The sequence below is a fragment of the Harpia harpyja genome, chromosome 16, assembly GCF_026419915.1.
Source record: "Harpia harpyja isolate bHarHar1 chromosome 16, bHarHar1 primary haplotype, whole genome shotgun sequence".
NCBI lineage: Eukaryota > Metazoa > Chordata > Aves > Accipitriformes > Accipitridae > Harpia > Harpia harpyja.
Genome location: NC_068955.1, coordinates 9,810,143 through 9,829,141, shown reverse-complemented (window position 1 = coordinate 9,829,141; position 18,999 = coordinate 9,810,143).

Sequence of the window (18,999 nt, the reverse complement as noted above, 5' to 3'; positions counted from 1 at the left end):
CGTTTGCCTTTTCGGCAAGAGGCTCTGCCGCGGCTGAGCGCCATGAGATGTTGCTTCTCTGGGAAAGCACAGATGCCCACTGCTGTTGTGCCTGTAGATAGGGCACCAAGGCACCGTGAAGAGCAGCAAGAGCTTTCAGGGCTGGGCCCTTCCTTGTGGGAGAAGGAGCCGGACGTTTGCCTTTTCGGCAAGAGGCTCTGCCGCGGCAGAGCGCCATGAGATGTTGCGTCTCTGGGAAAGCACAGATCCCCACTGCTGTTGTGCCTGTAGATAGGGCACCAAGTGTAGGTGAAGAGCAGCAAGAGCTTTCAGGGCTGGGTCCTTCCTTGTGGGAGAAGGAGCCGGACGTTTGCCTTTTCGGCAAGAGGCTCTGCCACCGCCGAGCGACATGAGATGTTGCGTCTCTGGAAAAGCACAGATCCCCACAGCTGTTGTGCCTGTAGATAGGGCGCCAAGGCACCGTGAAGAGCAGCAAGAGCTTTCAGGGCTGGGTCCTTCCTTGTGGGAGAAGGAGCCGGACGTTTGTCTTTTCGGCAAGAGGCTCTGCCGCGGCCGAGCGCCATGAGATGTTGCGTCTCTGGGAAAGCACAGATCCCCACTGCTGTTGTGCCTGTAGATAAGGCGCCAAGGCACCGTGAAGAGCAGCAAGAGCTTTCAGGGCTGGGCCCTTCTTTGTGGGAGAAGGAGCCGGACGTTTGCCTTTTCGGCAAGAGGCTCTGCCACCGCCGAGCGACATGAGATGTTGCGTCTCTGGAAAAGCACAGATCCCCACAGCTGTTGTGCCTGTAGATAGGGCGCCAAGGCACCGTGAAGAGCAGCAAGAGCTTTCAGGGCTGGGTCCTTCCTTGTGGGAGAAGGAGCCGGACGTTTGCCTTTTCGGCAAGAGGCTCTGCCGCGGCCGTGCGCAATGAGATGTTGTGTCTCTGGGAAAGCACAGATACCCAGTGCTGTTGTGCCTGTAGATAGGGCGCCAAGGCACCGTGAAGAGCAGCAAGAGCTTTCAGGGCTGGTCCCTTCCTTGTGGGAGAAGGAGCCGGACGTTTGCCTTTTCGGCAAGAGGCTCTGCCGTGGCCGAGCGCCATGAGATGTTGCTTCTCTGTGAAAGCAGAGATCCCCAGTGCTGTTGTGCCTGTAGATAGGGTGCCAAGGCACCGTGAAGAGCAGCAAGAGCTTTCAGGGCTGGGCCCTTCCTTGTGGGAGAAGGAGCCGGACGTTTGCCTTTTCGGCAAGAGGCTCTGCCGCGGCCGAGCGCCATGAGATGTTGCGTCTCTGGGAAAGCACAGATCCCCACTGCTGTTGTGCCTGTAGATAGGGCGCCAAGGCACCGTGAAGAGCAGCAAGAGCTTTCAGGGCTGGGCCCTTCCTTGTGGGAGAAGGAGCCGGACGTTTGCCTTTTCGGCAAGAGGCTCTGCCGCGGCCGAGCGCCATGAGATGTTGCGTCTCTGGGAAAGCACAGATCCCCACTGCTGTTGTGCCTGTAGATAGGGCGCCAAGGCACCGTGAAGAGCAGCAAGAGCTTTCAGGGCTAGTCCCTTCTTTGTGGGAGAAGGAGCCAGACGTTTGCCTTTTCGGCAAGAGGCTCTGCCGCGGCCGAGCGCCATGAGATGTTGCGTCTCTGGGAAAGGACAGATCCCCACTGCTGTTTTGCCTGTAGATAGGGCGCCAAGGCACCGTGAAGAGCAGCAACATCTTTCAGGGCTGGGCCCTTCTTTGTGGGAGAAGGAGCCGGGCGTTTGCCTTTTCGGCAAGAGGCTCTGCCACGGCCGAGCGCCATGAGATGTTGCGTCTCTGGAAAAGCACAGATCCCCACAGCTGTTGTGCCTGTAGATAGGACGCCAAGGCACCGTGAAGAGCAGCAAGAGCTTTCAGGGCTGGGCCCTTCCTTGTGGGAGAAGGAGCCGGACGTTTGCCTTTTCGGCAAGAGGCTCTGCCGCGGCCGAGCGCCATGAGCTGTTGCGTCTCTGGGAAAGCACAGATCCCCACTGCTGTTGTGCCTGTAGATAGGGCACCAAGGCACCGTGAAGAGCAGCAAGAGCTTTCAGGGCTGGGCCCTTCCTTGTGGGAGAAGGAGCCGGACGTTTGCCTTTTCGGCAAGAGGCTCTGCCGCGGCCGAGCGCCATGAGATGTTGCGTCTCTGGAAAAGCACAGATCCCCACTGCTGTTGTGCCTGTAGATAGGGCGCCAAGGCACCGTGAAGAGCAGCAAGAGCTTTCAGGGCTGGGCCCTTCCTTGTGGGAGAAGGAGCCGGACGTTTGCCTTTTCGGCAAGAGGCTCTGCCGCGGCCGAGCGCCATGAGATGTTGCGTCTCTGGGAAAGCACAGATCCCCAGTGCTGTTGTGCCTGTAGATAGGGCGCCAAGGCACCGTGAAGAGCAGCAAGAGCTTTCAGGGCTGGTCCCTTCCTTGTGGGAGAAGGAGCTGGACGTTTGCCTTTTCGGCAAGAGGCTCTGCCGCGGCCGAGCGCCATGAGCTGTTGCGTCTCTGGGAAAGCACAGATCCCCAGTGCTGTTGTGCCTGTAGATAGCGCGCCAAGGCACCGTGAAGAGCAGCAAGAGCTTTCAGGGCTGGGTCCTTCCTTGTGGGAGAAGGAGCCGGACGTTTGCCTTTTCGGCAAGAGGCTCTGCCGCGGCCGAGCGCCATGAGATGTTGCGTCTCTGGGAAAGCACAGATCCCCAGTGCTGTTGTGCCTGTAGATAGGGCACCAAGTGTAGGTGAAGAGCAGCAAGAGCTTTCAGGGCTGGGCCCTTCTTTGTGGGGGAAGGAGCCGGACGTTTGCCTTTTCGGCAAGAGGCTCTGCCGAGGCCGAGCGCCATGAGATGTTGCTTCTCTGGGAAAGCACAGATCCGCAGTGCTGTTGTGCCTGTAGATAGGGCGCCAAGGCACCGTGAAGAGCAGCAAGAGGTTTCAGGGCTGGGACCTTCCTTGTGGGAGAAGGAGCCGGACGTTTGCCTTTTCGGCAAGAGGCTCTGCCACGGCCGAGCGCCATGAGATGTTGCGTCTCTGGGAAAGCACAGATCCCCACTGCTGTTGTGCCTGTAGATAGGGCGCCAAGGCACCGTGAAGAGCAGCAAGAGCTTTCAGGGCTGGGCCCTTCCTTGTGGGAGAAGGAGCCGGACGTTTGCCTTTTCGGCAAGAGGCTCTGCCGCGGCCGAGCGCCATGAGATGTTGCGTCTCTGGAAAAGCACAGATCCCCACTGCTGCTGTGCCTGTAGATAGGGAGCCAAGGGTAGGTGAAGAGCAGCAAAAGCTTTCAGGGCTGGGTCCTTCCTTGTGGGAGAAGGAGCCGGACGTTTGCCTTTTCGGCAAGAGGCTCTGCCGCGGCTGAGCGCCATGAGATGTTGCTTCTCTGGGAAAGCACAGATACCCACTGCTGTTGTGCCTGTAGATAGGGCACCAAGGCACCGTGAAGAGCAGCAAGAGCTTTCAGGGCTGGGCCCTTCCTTGTGGGAGAAGGAGCCGGACGTTTGCCTTTTCGGCAAGAGGCTCTGCCGCGGCCGAGCGCCATGAGATGTTGCGTCTCTGGGAAAGCACAGATCCCCACTGCTGTTGTGCCTGTAGGTAGATAGGGCACCAAGTGTAGGTGAAGAGCAGCAAGAGCTTTCAGGGCTGGGTCCTTCCTTGTGGGAGAAGGAGCCGGACGTTTGCCTTTTCGGCAAGAGGCTCTGCCGCGGGCCGAGCGCCATGAGATGTTGCTTCTCTGGGAAAGCACAGATCCCCAGTGCTGTTGTGCCTGTAGATAGGGCGCCAAGGCACCATGAAGAGCAGCAAGAGCTTTCAGGGCTGGGATCTTCCTTGTGGGAGAAGGAGCCGGACGTTTGCCTTTTCGGCAAGAGGCTCTGCCGCGGGCCAGCGCCATGAGATGTTGCGTCTCTGGGAAAGCACAGATCCCCACTGCTGTTGTGCCTGTAGATAAGGCGCCAAGGCACCGTGAAGAGCAGCAAGAGCTTTCAGGGCTGGGCCCTTCTTTGTGGGAGAAGGAGCCGGACGTTTGCCTTTTCGGCAAGAGGCTCTGCCGTGGCCGAGCGCTCATGAGATGTTGCTTCTCTGGAAAGCACAGATCCCCACTGCTGTTGTGCCTGTAGATAGGGCGCCAAGGGCACCGTGAAGAGCAGCAACATCTTTCAGGGCTGGGCCCTTCTTTGTGGGAGAAGCGAGCCGGACGTTTGCCTTTTCGGCAAGAGGCTCTGCCACGGCCGAGCGACATGAGATCTTGCGTCTCTGGAGAAAAGCACAGATCCCCACTGCTGTTGTGCCTGTAGATAGGGCGCCAAGGCACCGTGAAGAGCAGCAAGAGCTTTCAGGGCTGGGCCCTTCCTTGTGGGAGAAGGAGCCGGACGTTTGCCTTTTCGGCAAGAGGCTCTGCCGCGGGGGCCGAGCGCGCATCAGATCTTGGCGTCTCTGGGAAAGCACAGATCCCCACCTGCTGTTGTGCCTGTAGATAGGGTGCCAAGGCACCATGAAGAGCAGCAAGAGCTTTCAGGGCTGGGCCCTTCCTTGTGGGAGAAGGAGCCGGACGTTTGCCTTTTCAGCAAGAGGCTCTGCCGCGGCCGAGCGCCATGAGATGTTGCTTCTCTGGGAAGCACAGATCCCCAGTGCTGTTGTGCCTGTAGATAGGGCGCCAAGGCACCGTGAAGAGCAGCAAGAGCTTTCAGGGCTGGGCTCTTCCTTGTGGGGAGAAGGAGCCGGACGTTTGCCTTTTCGGCAAGAGGCTCTGCCGCGGCTGAGCACCATGAGATGTTGCGTCTCTGGGAAAGCACAGATCCCAATGCTGTTGTGCCTGTAGATAGGGCACCAAGTGTAGGTGAAGAGGCAGCAAGAGCTTTCAGGGCTGGTCCCTTCCTTGTGGGAGAAGGAGCCGGACGTTTGCCTTTTCGGCAAGAGGCTCTGCCGCGGCCGAGCGCCATGAGATGTTGCGTCTCTGGGGAAAGCACAGATCCCCACTGCTGTTGTGCCTGTAGATAGGGCGCCAAGGCACCGTGAAGAGCAGCAAGAGCTTTCAGGGCTGGGCCCTTCCTTGTGGGTGAAGGAGCCGGACGTTTGCGTTTTCGGCAAGAGGCTCTGCCACGCCCGAGCGCCATGAGATGTTGCGTCTCTGGGGAAAGCACAGATCCCCACTGCTGTTTTGCCTGTAGCACCGTGAAGAGCAGCAACATCTTTCAGGGCTGGGCCCTTCTTTGTGGGAGAAGGAGCCGGACGTTTGCCTTTTCGACAAGAGGCTCTGCCCCGGCCGAGCGACATGAGATGTTGCGTCTCTGGAAAAGCACAGATCCCCACTGCTGTTGTGCCTGTAGATAGGACGCCAAGGCACCGTGAAGAGCAGCAAGAGCTTTCAGGGCTGGGTCCTTCCTTGTGGGAGAAGGAGCCGGACGTTTGCCTTTTCGGCAAGAGGCTCTGCCGCGGCCGAGCGCCATGAGCTGTTGCGTCTCTGGGAAAGCACGGATACCCACTGCTGTTGTGCCTGCAGATAGGGCGCCAAGGCACCGAGAAGAGCAGCAAGAGCTTTCAGGGCTGGGCCCTTCCTTGTGGGAGAAGGAGCCGGACGTTTGCCTTTTCGGCAAGAGGCTCTGCCGCGGCCGAGCGCCATGAGATGTTGCGTCTCCGGAAAAGCACAGATCCCCACTGCTGTTGTGCCTGTAGATAGGGCGCCAAGGCACCGTGAAGAGCAGCAAGAGCTTTCAGGGCTGGGCCCTTCTTTGTGGGAGAAGGAGCCGGACGTTTGAATTTTCGGCAAGAGGCTCTGCCGCGGCCGAGCGCCATGAGATGTTGCGTCTCTGGGAAAGCACAGATCTCCAGTGCTGTTGTGCCTGTAAATAGAGCGCCAAGGCACCGTGAAGAGCAGCAACATCTTTCAGGGCTGGGCCCTTCTTTGTGGGAGAAGGAGCCGGACGTTTGCCTTTTCGGCAAGAGGCTCTGCCACGGCCGAGCGACATGAGATGTTGCGTTTCTGGGAAAGCACAGATCCCCACAGCTGTTTTGCCTGAAGATAGGGAGCCAAGGGTAGGTGAAGAGCAGCAAGAGCTTTCAGGGCTGGGTCCTTCCTTGTGGGAGAAGGAGCCGGACGTTTGCCTTTTCGGCAAGAGGCTCTGCCGCGGCCGAGCGCCATGAGATGTTGCTTCTCTGGGAAAGCACAGATGCCCACTGCTGTTGTGCCTGTAGATAGGACGCCAAGGCACCGTGAAGAGCACCAAGAGGTTTCAGGGCTGGGCCCTTCTTTGTGGGAGAAGGAGCCGGACGTTTGCTTTTTCGGGAAGAGGCTCTGCCGCGGCCGAGCGCCATGAGATGTTGCGTCTCTGGGAAAGCACAGATCCCCACTGCTGTTGTGCCTGTAGATAGGGCGCCAAGGCACCGTGAAGAGCAGCAAGAGCTTTCAGGGCTGGGCCCTTCCTTGTGGGAGAAGGAGCCGGACGTTTGCCTTTTCGGCAAGAGGCTCTGCCGCGGCCGAGCGCCATGAGCTGTTGCTTCTCTGGGAAAGCACAGATCCCCAGTGCTGTTGTGCCTGTAGATAGGGCGCCAAGGCACCGTGAAGAGCAGCAAGAGCTTTCAGGGCTGGGTCCTTCCTTGTGGGAGAAGGAGCCGGACGTTTGCCTTTTCGGCAAGAGGCTCTGCCGCGGCCGAGCGCCATGAGATGTTGCGTCTCTGGGAAAGCACAGATCCCCAGTGCTGTTGTGCCTGTAGATAGGGCACCAAGTGTAGGTGAAGAGCAGCAAGAGCTTTCAGGGCTGGGCCCTTCTTTGTGGGAGAAGGAGCCGGACGTTTGCCTTTTCGGCAAGAGGCTCTGCCACGCCAAGCGCCATGAGATCTTGCGTCTCTGGGAAAGCACAGATCCCCAGTGCTGTTGTGCCTGTAGATAGGGCGCGAAGGCACCGTGAAGAGCAGCAAGAGCTTTCAGGGCTGGGCCCTTCCTTGTGGGAGAAGGAGCCGGACGTTTGCCTTTTCGGCAAGAGGCTCTGCCGCGGCCGAGCGCCATGAGATGTTGCGTCTCCGGAAAAGCACAGATCCCCACTGCTGTTGTGCCTGTAGATAGGGCGCCAAGGCACCGTGAAGAGCAGCAAGAGCTTTCAGGGCTGGGCCCTTCTTTGTGGGAGAAGGAGCCGGACGTTTGAATTTTCGGCAAGAGGCTCTGCCGCGGCCGAGCGCCATGAGATGTTGCGTCTCTGGGAAAGCACAGATCTCCAGTGCTGTTGTGCCTGTAAATAGGGCGCCAAGGCACCGTGAAGAGCAGCAACATCTTTCAGGGCTGGGCCCTTCTTTGTGGGAGAAGGAGCCGGACGTTTGCCTTTTCGGCAAGAGGCTCTGCCACGGGCCGAGCGACATGAGATGTTGCGTCTCTGGGAAAGCACAGATCCCCACAGCTGTTTTGCCTGTAGATAGGGAGCCAAGGGTAGGTGAAGAGCAGCAAGAGCTTTCAGGGCTGGGTCCTTCCTTGTGGGAGAAGGAGCCGGACGTTTGCCTTTTCGGCAAGAGGCTCTGCCGCGGCCGAGCGCCATGAGATGTTGCGTCTCTGGGAAAGCACAGATCCCCACTGCTGTTGTGCCTGTAGATAGGGCGCCAAGGCACCGTGAAGAGCAGCAAGAGCTTTCAGGGCTGGGCTCTTCCTTGTGGGAGAAGGAGCCGGACGTTTGCCCTTTCGGCAAGAGGCTCTGCCGCGGCCGAGCGCCATGAGATGTTGCGTCTCTGGGAAAGCACAGATCCCAATGCTGTTGTGCCTGTAGATAGGGCACCAAGTGTAGGTGAAGAGCAGCAAGAGCTTTCAGGGCTGGGCCCTTCCTTGTGGGAGAAGGAGCCGGACGTTTGCCTTTTCGGCAAGAGGCTCTGCCGAGGCCGAGCGCCATGAGATCTTGCTTCTCTGGGAAAGCACAGATCCGCAGTGCTGTTGTGCCTGTAGATAGGGCGTCAAGGCACCGTGAAGAGCAGCAAGAGCTTTCAGGGCTGGGCCCTTCCTTGTGGGAGAAGGAGCCGGACGTTTGCCTTTTCGGCAAGAGGCTCTGCCGCGGCCGAGCGCCATGAGATGTTGCGTCTCTGGGAAAGCACAGATCCCCAGTGCTGTTGTGCCTGTAGATAGGGCGCCAAGGCACCGTGAAGAGCAGCAACATCTTTCAGGGCTGGGCCCTTCTTTGTGGGAGAAGGAGCCAGACGTTTGCCTTTTCGGCAAGAGGCTCTGCCGCGGCCGAGCGCCATGAGATGTTGCGTCTCTGGAAAAGCACAGATCCCCACTGCTGCTGTGCCTGTAGATAGGGAGCCAAGGGTAGGTGAAGAGCAGCAAGAGCTTTCAGGGCTGGGTCCTTCCTTGTGGGAGAAGGAGCCGGACGTTTGCCTTTTCGGCAAGAGGCTCTGCCGCGGCCGAGCGCCATGAGATGTTGCGTCTCTGGGAATGCACAGATCCCCATGCTGTTTTGCCTGTAGATAGGGTTCCAAGGGTAGGTGAAGAGCAGCAAGAGCTTTCAGGGCTGGGCCCTTCCTTGTGGGAGAAGGAGCCGGACGTTTGCCTTTTCGGCAAGAGGCTCTGCCGCGGCCGAGCGCCATGAGATGTTGCGTCTCTGAGAAAGCACAGATCCCCACTGCTGTTGTGCCTGTAGATAGGGCGCGAAGGCACCGTGAAGAGCAGCAAGAGCTTTCAGGGCTGGGCCCTTCTTTGTGGGAGAAGGAGCCGGACGTTTGAATTTTCGGCAAGAGGCTCTGCCGCGGCCGAGCGCCATGAGATGTTGCGTCTCTGGGAAAGCACAGATCTCCAGTGCTGTTGTGCCTGTAGATAGGGCGCCAAGGCACCGTGAAGAGCAGCAAGAGCTTTCAGGGCTGGGCCCTTCTTTGTGGGAGAAGGAGCCGGACGTTTGCCTTTTCGGCAAGAGGCTCTGCCGCGGCCGAGCGACATGAGATGTTGCGTCTCTGGGAAAGCACAGATCCCCACAGCTGTTTTGCCTGTAGATAGGGAGCCAAGGGTAGGTGAAGAGCAGCAAGAGCTTTCAGGGCTGGGTCCTTCCTTGTGGGAGAAGGAGCCGGACGTTTGCCTTTTCGGCAAGAGGCTCTGCCGCGGCCGAGCGCCATGAGATGTTGCTTCTCTGGGAAAGCACAGATCCCCAGTGCTGTTGTGCCTGTAGATAGGGCGCCAAGGCACCGTGAAGAGCAGCAAGAGCTTTCAGGGCTGGGCTCTTCCTTGTGGGAGAAGGAGCCGGACGTTTGCCCTTTCGGCAAGAGGCTCTGCCGCGGCCGAGCGCCATGAGATGTTGCGTCTCTGGGAAAGCACAGATCCCAATGCTGTTGTGCCTGTAGATAGGGCACCAAGTGTAGGTGAAGAGCAGCAAGAGCTTTCAGGGCTGGGCCCTTCCTTGTGGGAGAAGGAGCCGGACGTTTGCCTTTTCGGCAAGAGGCTCTGCCGAGGCCGAGCGCCATGAGATGTTGCTTCTCAGCGCCATGAGATGTTGCTTCTCTGGGAAAGCACAGATCCGCAGTGCTGTTGTGCCTGTAGATAGGGCGCCAAGGCACCGTGAAGAGCAGCAAGAGCTTTCAGGGCTGGGCCCTTCCTTGTGGGAGAAGGAGCCGGACGTTTGCCTTTTCGGCAAGAGGCTCTGCCGCGGCCGAGCGCCATGAGATGTTGCGTCTCTGGGAAAGCACAGATCCCCACTGCTGTTGTGCCTGTAGATAGGGCGCCAAGGCACCGTGAAGAGCAGCAAGAGCTTTCAGGGCTGGGCCCTTCCTTGTGGGAGAAGGAGCCGGATGTTTGCCTTTTCGGCAAGAGGCTCTGCCGCGGCTGAGCGCCATGAGATGTTGCGTCTCTGGAAAAGCACAGATCCCCACTGCTGCTGTGCCTTTAGATAGGGAGCCAAGGGTAGGTGAAGAGCAGCAAGAGCTTTCAGGGCTGGGTGCTTCCTTGTGGGAGAAGGGAGCCGGACGTTTGCCTTTTCGGCAAGAGGCTCTGCCGCGGCTGAGTGCCATGAGATGTTGCTTCTCTGGGAAAGCACAGATACCCACTGCTGTTGTGCCTGTAGATAGGGCACCAAGGCACCGTGAAGAGCAGCAAGAGCTTTCAGGGCTGGGCCCTTCCTTGTGGGAGAAGGAGCCGGACGTTTGCCTTTTCGGCAAGAGGCTCTGCCGCGGCCGAGCGCCATGAGATGTTGCGTCTCTGGGAAAGCACAGATCCCCACTGCTGTTGTGCCTGTAGATAGGGCACCAAGTGTAGGTGAAGAGCAGCAAGAGCTTTCAGGGCTGGGGCCCTTCTTTGTGGGGGGAAGGAGCCGGACGTTTGCCTTTTCGGCAAGAGGCTCTTCCACGCCAAGCGCCATGAGATCTTGCGTCTCTGGGAAAGCACAGATCCCCAGTGCTGTTGTGCCTGTAGATAGGGCGCCAAGGCACCGTGAAGAGCAGCAAGAGCTTTCAGGGCTGGTCCCTTCCTTGTGGGAGAAGGAGCCGGACGTTTGCCTTTTCGGCAAGAGGCTCTGCCACGCCAAGCGCCATGAGATGTTGCGTCTCTGGGAAAGCACAGATACCCACTGCTGTTGTGCCTGCAGATAGGGCGCCAAAGGGCACCGAGAAGAGCAGCAAGAGCTTTCAGGGCTGGGCCCTTCCTTGTGGGAGGAGGAGCCGGACGTTTGCCTTTTCGGCAAGAGGCTCTGCCGCGGCCGAGCGCCATGAGATGTTGCGTCTCTGGGAAAGCACAGATCCCCACTGCTGTTGTGCCTGTAGAATAGGGCGCCAAGGCACCGTGAAGAGCAGCAAGAGCTTTCAGGGCTGGTCCTTTCCTTGTGGGAGAAAGGGAGCCGGACGTTTGAATTTTCGGCAAGAGGCTCTGCCGCGGGCCGAGCGCCATGAGATGTTGCGTCTCTGGGAAAGCACAGATCCCCACTGCTGTTGTGCCTGTAGATAGGGCGCCAAGGCACCGTGAAGAGCAGCAAGAGCTTTCAGGGCTGGGCCCTTCCTTGTGGGAGAAGGAGCCGGACGTTTGGCTTTTCGGCAAGAGGCTCTGCCGCGGCCGAGCGCCATGAGATGTTGCTTCTCTGGGAAAGCACAGATCCCCAGTGCTGTTGTGCCTGTAGATAGGGCGCCAAGGCACCGTGAAGAGCAGCAAGAGCTTTCAGGGCTGGGTCCTTCCTTGTGGGAGAAGGAGCCGGACGTTTGCCTTTTCGGCAAGAGGCTCTGCCGCGGGCCGAGCGCCATGAGATGTTGCGTCTCTGGGAAAGCACAGATCCCCAGTGCTGTTGTGCCTGTAGATAGGGTGCCAAGGCACCGTGAAGAGCAGCAAGAGCTTTCAGGGCTGGTCCCTTCCTTGTGGGGAGAAGGAGCCAGATGTTTGCCTTTTCGGCAAGAGGCTCTGCCACGCCAAGCGCCATGAGATCTTGCGTCTCTGGGAAATCACAGATCCCCAGTGCTGTTGTGCCTGTAGATAGGGCGCAAAGGCACCGTGAAGAGCAGCAAGAGCTTTCAGGGCTGGTCCCTTCCTTGTGGGAGAAGGAGCCGGACGTTTGCCTTTTCGGCAAGAGGCTCTGCCGCGGGCCGAGCGCCATGAGATGTTGCGTCTCTGGGAAAGCACAGATCCCCACTGCTGTTGTGCCTGTAGATAGGGCTGCGAAGGCATCGTGAAGAGCAGCAAGAGCTTCCTTCTTTGTGTGAGAAGGAGCCGGACGTTTGAATTTTCGGCAAGAGGCTCTGCCGCGGCCGAGCGCCATGAGCTGTTGCGTCTCTGGAAAAGCACAGATCCCCACTGCTGTTGTGCCTGTAGATAGGGCGCCAAGGCACCGAGAAGAGCAGCAAGAGCCTTCAGGGCTGGGCCCTTCCTTGTGGGAGAAGGAGCCGGACGTTTGCCTTTTCGGCAAGAGGCTCTGCCGCGGCCGAGCGCCATGAGATGTTGCGTCTCTGGGAAAGCACAGATCCCCACTGCTGTTGTGCCTGTAGATAGGGCGCGAAGGCACCGTGAAGAGCAGCAAGAGCTTTCAGGGCTGGGCCCTTCTTTGTGGGAGAAGGAGCCGGACGTTTGAATTTTCGGCAAGAGGCTCTGCCGCGGCCGAGCGCCATGAGATGTTGCGTCTCTGGGAAAGCACAGATCCCCACTGCTGTTGTGCCTGTAGATAGGGCGCCAAGTCACCGTGAAGAGCAGCAAGAGCTTTCCGGGCTGGGCCCTTCCTTGTGGGAGAAGGAGCCGGACGTTTGCCTTTTCGGCAAGAGGCTCTGCCGCGGCCGAGCGCCATGAGATGTTGCGTCTCTGGGAAAGCACAGATACCCACTGCTGTTGTGCCTGCAGATAGGGGGCCAAGGCACCGAGAAGAGCAGCAAGAGCCTTTAGGGCTGGGCCCTTCCTTGTGGGAGAAGGAGCCGGACGTTTGCCTTTTCGGCAAGAGGCTCTGCCGCGGCCGAGCGCCATGAGATGTTGCGTCTCTGGGAAAGCACAGATCCCCACTGCTGTTGTGCCTGTAGATAGGGCGCCAAGGCACCGTGAAGAGCAGCAAGAGCTTTCAGGGCTGGGCCCTTCTTTGTGGGAGAAGGAGCCGGACGTTTGAATTTTCAGCAAGAGGCTCTGCCGCGGCCGAGCGCCATGAGATGTTGCGTCTCTGGGAAAGCACAGATCCGCAGTGCTGTTGTGCCTGTAGATAGGGCGCCAAGGCACCATGAAGAGCAGCAAGAGCTTTCCGGGCTGGGCCCTTCCTTGTGGGAGAAGGAGCCGGACGTTTGCCTTTTCGGCAAGAGGCTCTGCCGCGGCCGAGCGCCATGAGATGTTGCGTCTCTGGGAAAGCACAGATCCCCAGTGCTGTTGTGCCTGTAGATAGGGTGCCAAGGCACCGTGAAGAGCAGCAAGAGCTTTCAGGGCTGGTCCCTTCCTTGTGGGAGAAGGAGCCAGACGTTTGCCTTTTCGGCAAGAGGCTCTGCCACGCCAAGCGCCATGAGATCTTGCGTCTCTGGGAAATCACAGATCCCCAGTGCTGTTGTGCCTGTAGATAGGGCGCAAAGGCACCGTGAAGAGCAGCAAGAGCTTTCAGGGCTGGTCCCTTCCTTGTGGGAGAAGGAGCCGGACGTTTGCCTTTTCGGCAAGAGGCTCTGCCGCGGCCGAGCGCCATGAGATGTTGCATCTCTGGGAAAGCACAGATACCCACTGCTGTTGTGCCTGCAGATAGGGGGCCAAGGCACCGAGAAGAGCAGCAAGAGCCTTTAGGGCTGGGCCCTTCCTTGTGGGAGAAGGAGCCGGACGTTTGCCTTTTCGGCAAGAGGCTCTGCCGCGGCCGAGCGCCATGAGATGTTGCGTCTCTGGGAAAGCACAGATCCCCACTGCTGTTGTGCCTGTAGATAGGGCGCCAAGGCACCGTGAAGAGCAGCAAGAGCTTTCAGGGCTGGGCCCTTCTTTGTGGGAGAAGGAGCCGGACGTTTGAATTTTCGGCAAGAGGCTCTGCCGCGGCCGAGCGCCATGAGATGTTGCGTCTCTGGGAAAGCACAGATCTCCAGTGCTGTTGTGCCTGTAAATAGGGCGCCAAGGCACCGTGAAGAGCAGCAACATCTTTCAGGGCTGGGCCCTTCTTTGTGGGAGAAGGAGCCGGACGTTTGCCTTTTCGGCAAGAGGCTCTGCCACGGCCGAGCGACATGAGATGTTGCGTCTCTGGGAAAGCACAGATCCCCACTGCTGTTGTGCCTGTAGATAGGGAGCCAAGGGTAGGTGAAGAGCAGCAAGAGGTTTCAGGGCTGGTCCCTTCCTTGTGGGAGAAGGAGCCGGACGTTTGCCTTTTCGGCAAGAGGCTCTGCCGCGGCTGAGCGCCATGAGATGTTGCTTCTCTGGGAAAGCACAGATACCCACTGCTGTTGTGCCTGTAGATAGGGCGCCAAGGCACCGTGAAGAGCAGCAAGAGCTTTCAGGGCTGGGCCCTTCTTTGTGGGAGAAGGAGCCGGACGTTTGCCTTTTCGGCAAGAGGCTCTGCCGCGGCCGAGCGCCATGAGATGTTGCATCACTGGAAAAGCACAGATCCCCACTGCTGTTGTGCCTGTAGATAGGGCACCAAGGCACCGTGAAGAGCAGCAAGAGCTTTCAGGGCTGGGCCCTTCCTTGTGGGAGAAGGAGCCGGACGTTTGCCTTTTCGGCAAGAGGCTCTGCCGCGGCCGAGCGCCATGAGATGTTGCGTCTCTGGGAAAGCACAGATCCCCAGTGCTGTTGTGCCTGTAGATAGGGTGCCAAGGCACCGTGAAGAGCAGCAAGAGCTTTCAGGGCTGGGCCCTTCTTTGTGGGAGAAGGAGCCGGACGTTTGCCTTTTCGGCAAGAGGCTCTGCCGCGGCGAGCCCATGAGCTGTTGCTTCTCTGGGAAAGCACAGATCCCCAGTGCTGTTGTGCCTGTAGATAGGGCGCCAAGGCACCGTGAAGAGCAGCAAGAGCTTTCAGGGCTGGGTCCTTCCTTGTGGGAGAAGGAGCCGGACGTTTGCCTTTTCGGCAAGAGGCTCTACCGCGGCCGAGCGCCATGAGATGTTGCGTCTCTGGGAAAGCACAGATCCCAATGCTGTTGTGCCTGTAGATAGGGCACCAAGTGTAGGTGAAGAGCAGCAAGAGCTTTCAGGGCTTGGCCCTTCTTTGTGGGGGAAGGAGCCGGACGTTTGACTTTTCGGCAAGAGGCTCTGCCACGCCAAGGGCCATGAGATCTTGCGTCTCTGGGAAAGCACAGATCCCCAGTGCTGTTGTGCCTGTAGATAGGGCGCCAAGGCACCGTGAAGAGCAGCAAGAGCTTTCAGGGCTTGGCCCTTCCTTGTGGGAGAAGGAGCCGGACGTTTGCCTTTTCGGCAAGAGGCTCTGCCGCGGCCGAGCGCCATGAGATGTTGCGTCTCTGGGAAAGCACAGATCCCCACAGCTGTTGTGCCTGTAGATAGGGCGCCAAGGCACCGAGAAGAGCAGCAACAGCTTTCAGGGCTGGGCCCTTCCTTGTGGGAGAAGGAGCCGGACGTTTGCCTTTTCGGCAAGAGGCTATGCCGCGGCCGAGCGCCATGAGATCTTGCGTCTCTGGGAAAGCACAGATCCGCAGTGCTGTTGTGCCTGTAGATAGGGTGCCAAGGCACCGTGAAGAGCAGCAAGAGCTTTCAGGGCTGGGCCCTTCCTTGTGGGAGAAGGAGCCGGACGTTTGCCTTTTCGGCAAGAGGCTCTGCCGCGGCCGAGCGCCATGAGATGTTGCGTCTCTGGAAAAGCACAGATCCCCACTGCTGTTGTGCCTGTAGATAGGGAGCCAAGGGTAGGTGAAGAGCAGCAAGAGCTTTCAGGGCTGGGCCCTTCCTTGTGGGAGAAGGAGCCGGACGTTTGCCTTTTCGGCAAGAGGCTCTGCCGCGGCCGAGCGCCATGAGATGTTGCGTCTCTGGGAAAGCACAGATCCCCACTGCTGTTGTGCCTGTAGATAGGGCGCCAAGGCACCGAGAAGAGCAGCAACAGCTTTCAGGGCTGGGCCCTTCCTTGTGGGAGAAGGAGCCGGACGTTTGGCTTTTTGGCAAGAGGCTCTGCCGCGGCCCAGCGCCATGAGATGTTGCATCTCTGAGAAAGCACAGATCCCCAGTGCTGTTGTGCCTGTAGATAGGGCGCCAAGGCACCGTGAAGAGCAGCAAGAGCTTTCAGGGCTGGGCCCTTCCTTGTGGGAGAAGGAGCCGGACGTTTGCCTTTTCGGCAAGAGGCTCTGCCGCGGGCCGAGCGCCATGAGATGTTGCGTCTCTGGAAAAGCACAGATCCCCACTGCTGTTGTGCCTGTAGATAGGGAGCCAAGGGTAGGTGAAGAGCAGCAAGAGCTTTCAGGGCTGGGTCCTTCCTTGTGGGAGAAGGAGCCGGACGTTTGCCTTTTCGGCAAGAGGCTCTGCCGCGGTCCGAGCGCCATGAGACGTTGCGTCTCTGGGAAAGCACAGATCCCCAATGCTGTTGTGCCTGTAGATAGGGCGCCAAGGCACCGTGAAGAGCAGCAAGAGCTTTCCAGGCTGGGTCCTTCCTTGTGGGAGAAGGAGCCGGACGTTTGCCTTTTCGGCAAGAGGCTCTGCCGCGGCCGAGCGCCATGAGATGTTGCGTCTCTGGGAAAGCACAGATCCCCAGTGCTGTTGTGCCTGTAAATAGGGCACCAGGTGTAGGTGAAGAGCAGCAACAGCTTTCAGGGCTGGGCCCTTCCTTGTGGGAGAAGGAGCCGGACGTTTGCCTTTTCAGCAAGAGGCTCTGCCGCGGCCGAGCGCCATGAGATGTTGCGTCTCTGGAAAAGCACAGATCCCTAGTGCTGTTGTGCCTGCAGATAGGGCGCCAAGGCACCGTGAAGAGCAGCAAGAGCTTTCAGGGCTGGGCCCTTCCTTGTGGGAGAAGGAGCCGGACGTTTGCCTTTTTGGCAAGAGGCTCTGCCGTGGCCGAGCGCCATGAGATGTTGCGTCTCTGGGAAAGCACAGATCCCCACAGCTGTTGTGCCTGTAGATAGGGCGCCAAGGGTAGGTGAAGAGCAGCAACATCTTTCAGGGCTGGGCCCTTCTTTGTGGGAGAAGGAGCCGGACGTTTGCCCTTTCGGCAAGAGGCTCTGCCGCGGCCGAGCGCCATGAGATGTTGCGTCTCTGGGAAAGCACAGATCCCCAGTGCTGTTTTGCCTGTAGATAGGGTTCCAAGGGTAGGTGAAGAGCAGCAAGAGCTTTCAGGGCTGGGCCCTTCTTTGTGGGAGAAGGAGCCGGACGTTTGCCTTTTCGGCAAGAGGCTCTGCCGTGGCCGAGCGCCATGAGATGTTGCGTCTCTGGGAAAGCACAGATCCCCAGTGCTGTTGTGCCTGTAGATAGGGCGCGAAGGCACCGTGAAGAGCAGCAAGAGCTTTCAGGGCTGGGCCCTTCCTTGTGGGAGAAGGAGCCGGACGTTGGCCTTTTCGGCAAGAGGCTCTGCCGCGGCCGAGCGCCATGAGATCTTGCGTCTCTGGGAAAGCACAGATACCCACTGCTGTTGTGCCTGCAGATAGGGCGCCAAGGCACCGAGAAGAGCAGCAAGAGCTTTCAGGGCTGGGCCCTTCCTTGTGGGAGAAGGAGCCGGACGTTTGCCTTTTCGGCAAGAGGCTGTGCCGCGGCCGAGCGCCATGAGATGTTGCGTCTCTCGGAAAGCACAGATCCCCACTGCTGTTGTGCCTGTAGATAGGGCGCCAAGGCACCGTGAAGAGCAGCAAGAGCTTTCAGGGCTGGGCCCTTCTTTGTGGGAGAAGGAGCCGGACATTTGAATTTTCGGCAAGAGGCTCTGCCGCGGCCGAGCGCCATGAGATGTTGCGTCTCTGGGAAAGCACAGATCCCCAGTGCTGTTGTGCCTGTAGATAGGGCGCCAAGGCACCGTGAAGAGCAGCAACATCTTTCAGGGCTGGGCCCTTCTTTGTGGGAGAAGGAGCCGGACGTTTGCCTTTTCGGCAAGAGGCTCTGCCACGGCCGAGCGACATGAGATGTTGCGTCTCTGGAAAAGCACAGATCCCCACAGCTGTTGTGCCTGTAGATAGGGAGCCAAGGGTAGGTGAAGAGCAGCAAGAGCTTTCAGGGCTGGGCCCTTCCTTGTGGGAGAAGGAGCCGGACGTTTGAATTTTCGGCAAGAGGCTCTGCCGCGGCCGAGCGCCATGAGATGTTGCTTCTCTGGGAAAGCACAGATCCCCAGTGCTGTTGTGCCTGTAGATAGGGCGCCAAGGCACCGTGAAGAGCAGCAAGAGCTTTCAGGGCTGGGCTCTTCCTTGTGGGAGAAGGAGCCGGACGTTTGCCTTTTCGGCAAGAGGCTCTGCCGCGGCCGAGCGCCATGAGATGTTGCGTCTCTGGGAAAGCACAGATCCCAATGCTGTTGTGCCTGTAGATAGGGCAGCAAGTGTAGGTGAAGAGCAGCAAGAGCTTTCAGGGCTGGGCCCTTACTTGTGGGAGAAGGAGCCGGACGTTTGCCTTTTCGGCAAGAGGCTCTGCCGCGGCCGAGCGCCATGAGATGTTGCTTCTCTGGGAAAGCACAGATCCCCACTGCTGTTGTGCCTGTAGATAGGGCGCCAAGGCACCGTGAAGAGCAGCAAGAGGTTTCAGGGCTGGGCCCTTCCTTGTGGGAGAAGGAGCCGGACGTTTGCCTTTTCGGCAAGAGGCTATGCCGCGGCCGAGCGCCATGAGATCTTGCGTCTCTGGGAAAGCACAGATCCGCAGTGCTGTTGTGCCTGTAGATAGGGCGCCAAGGCACCGTGAAGAGCAGCAAGAGCTTTCAAGGCTGGGCCCTTCCTTGTGGGAGAAGGAGCCGGACGTTTGCCTTTTCGGCAAGAGGCTCTGCCGCGGCCGAGCGCCATGAGATGTTGCGTCTCTGGGAAAGCACAGATCCCCAGTGCTGTTGTGCCTGTAAATAGGGCACCAAGTGTAGGTGAAGAGCAGCAACAGCTTTCAGGGCTGGGCCCTTCCTTGTGGGAGAAGGAGCCGGACGTTTGCCTTTTCAGCAAGAGGCTCTGCCGCGGCCGAGCGCCATGAGATGTTGCGTCTCTGGAAAAGCACAGATCCCTAGTGCTGTTGTGCCTGCAGATAGGGCGCCAAGGCACCGTGAAGAGCAGCAAGAGCTTTCAGGGCTGGGCCCTTCCTTGTGGGAGAAGGAGCCGGACGTTTGCCTTTTTGGCAAGAGGCTCTGCCGTGGCCGAGCGCCATGAGATGTTGCGTCTCTGGGAAAGCACAGATCCCCACAGCTGTTGTGCCTGTAGATAGGGCGCCAAGGGTAGGTGAAGAGCAGCAACATCTTTCAGGGCTGGGCCCTTCTTTGTGGGAGAAGGAGCCGGACGTTTGCCCTTTCGGCAAGAGGCTCTGCCGCGGCCGAGCGCCATGAGATGTTGCGTCTCTGGGAAAGCACAGATCCCCAGTGCTGTTTTGCCTGTAGATAGGGTTCCAAGGGTAGGTGAAGAGCAGCAAGAGCTTTCAGGGCTGGGCCCTTCTTTGTGGGAGAAGGAGCCGGACGTTTGCCTTTTCGGCAAGAGGCTCTGCCGTGGCCGAGCGCCATGAGATGTTGCGTCTCTGGGAAAGCACAGATCCCCAGTGCTGTTGTGCCTGTAGATAGGGCGCGAAGGCACCGTGAAGAGCA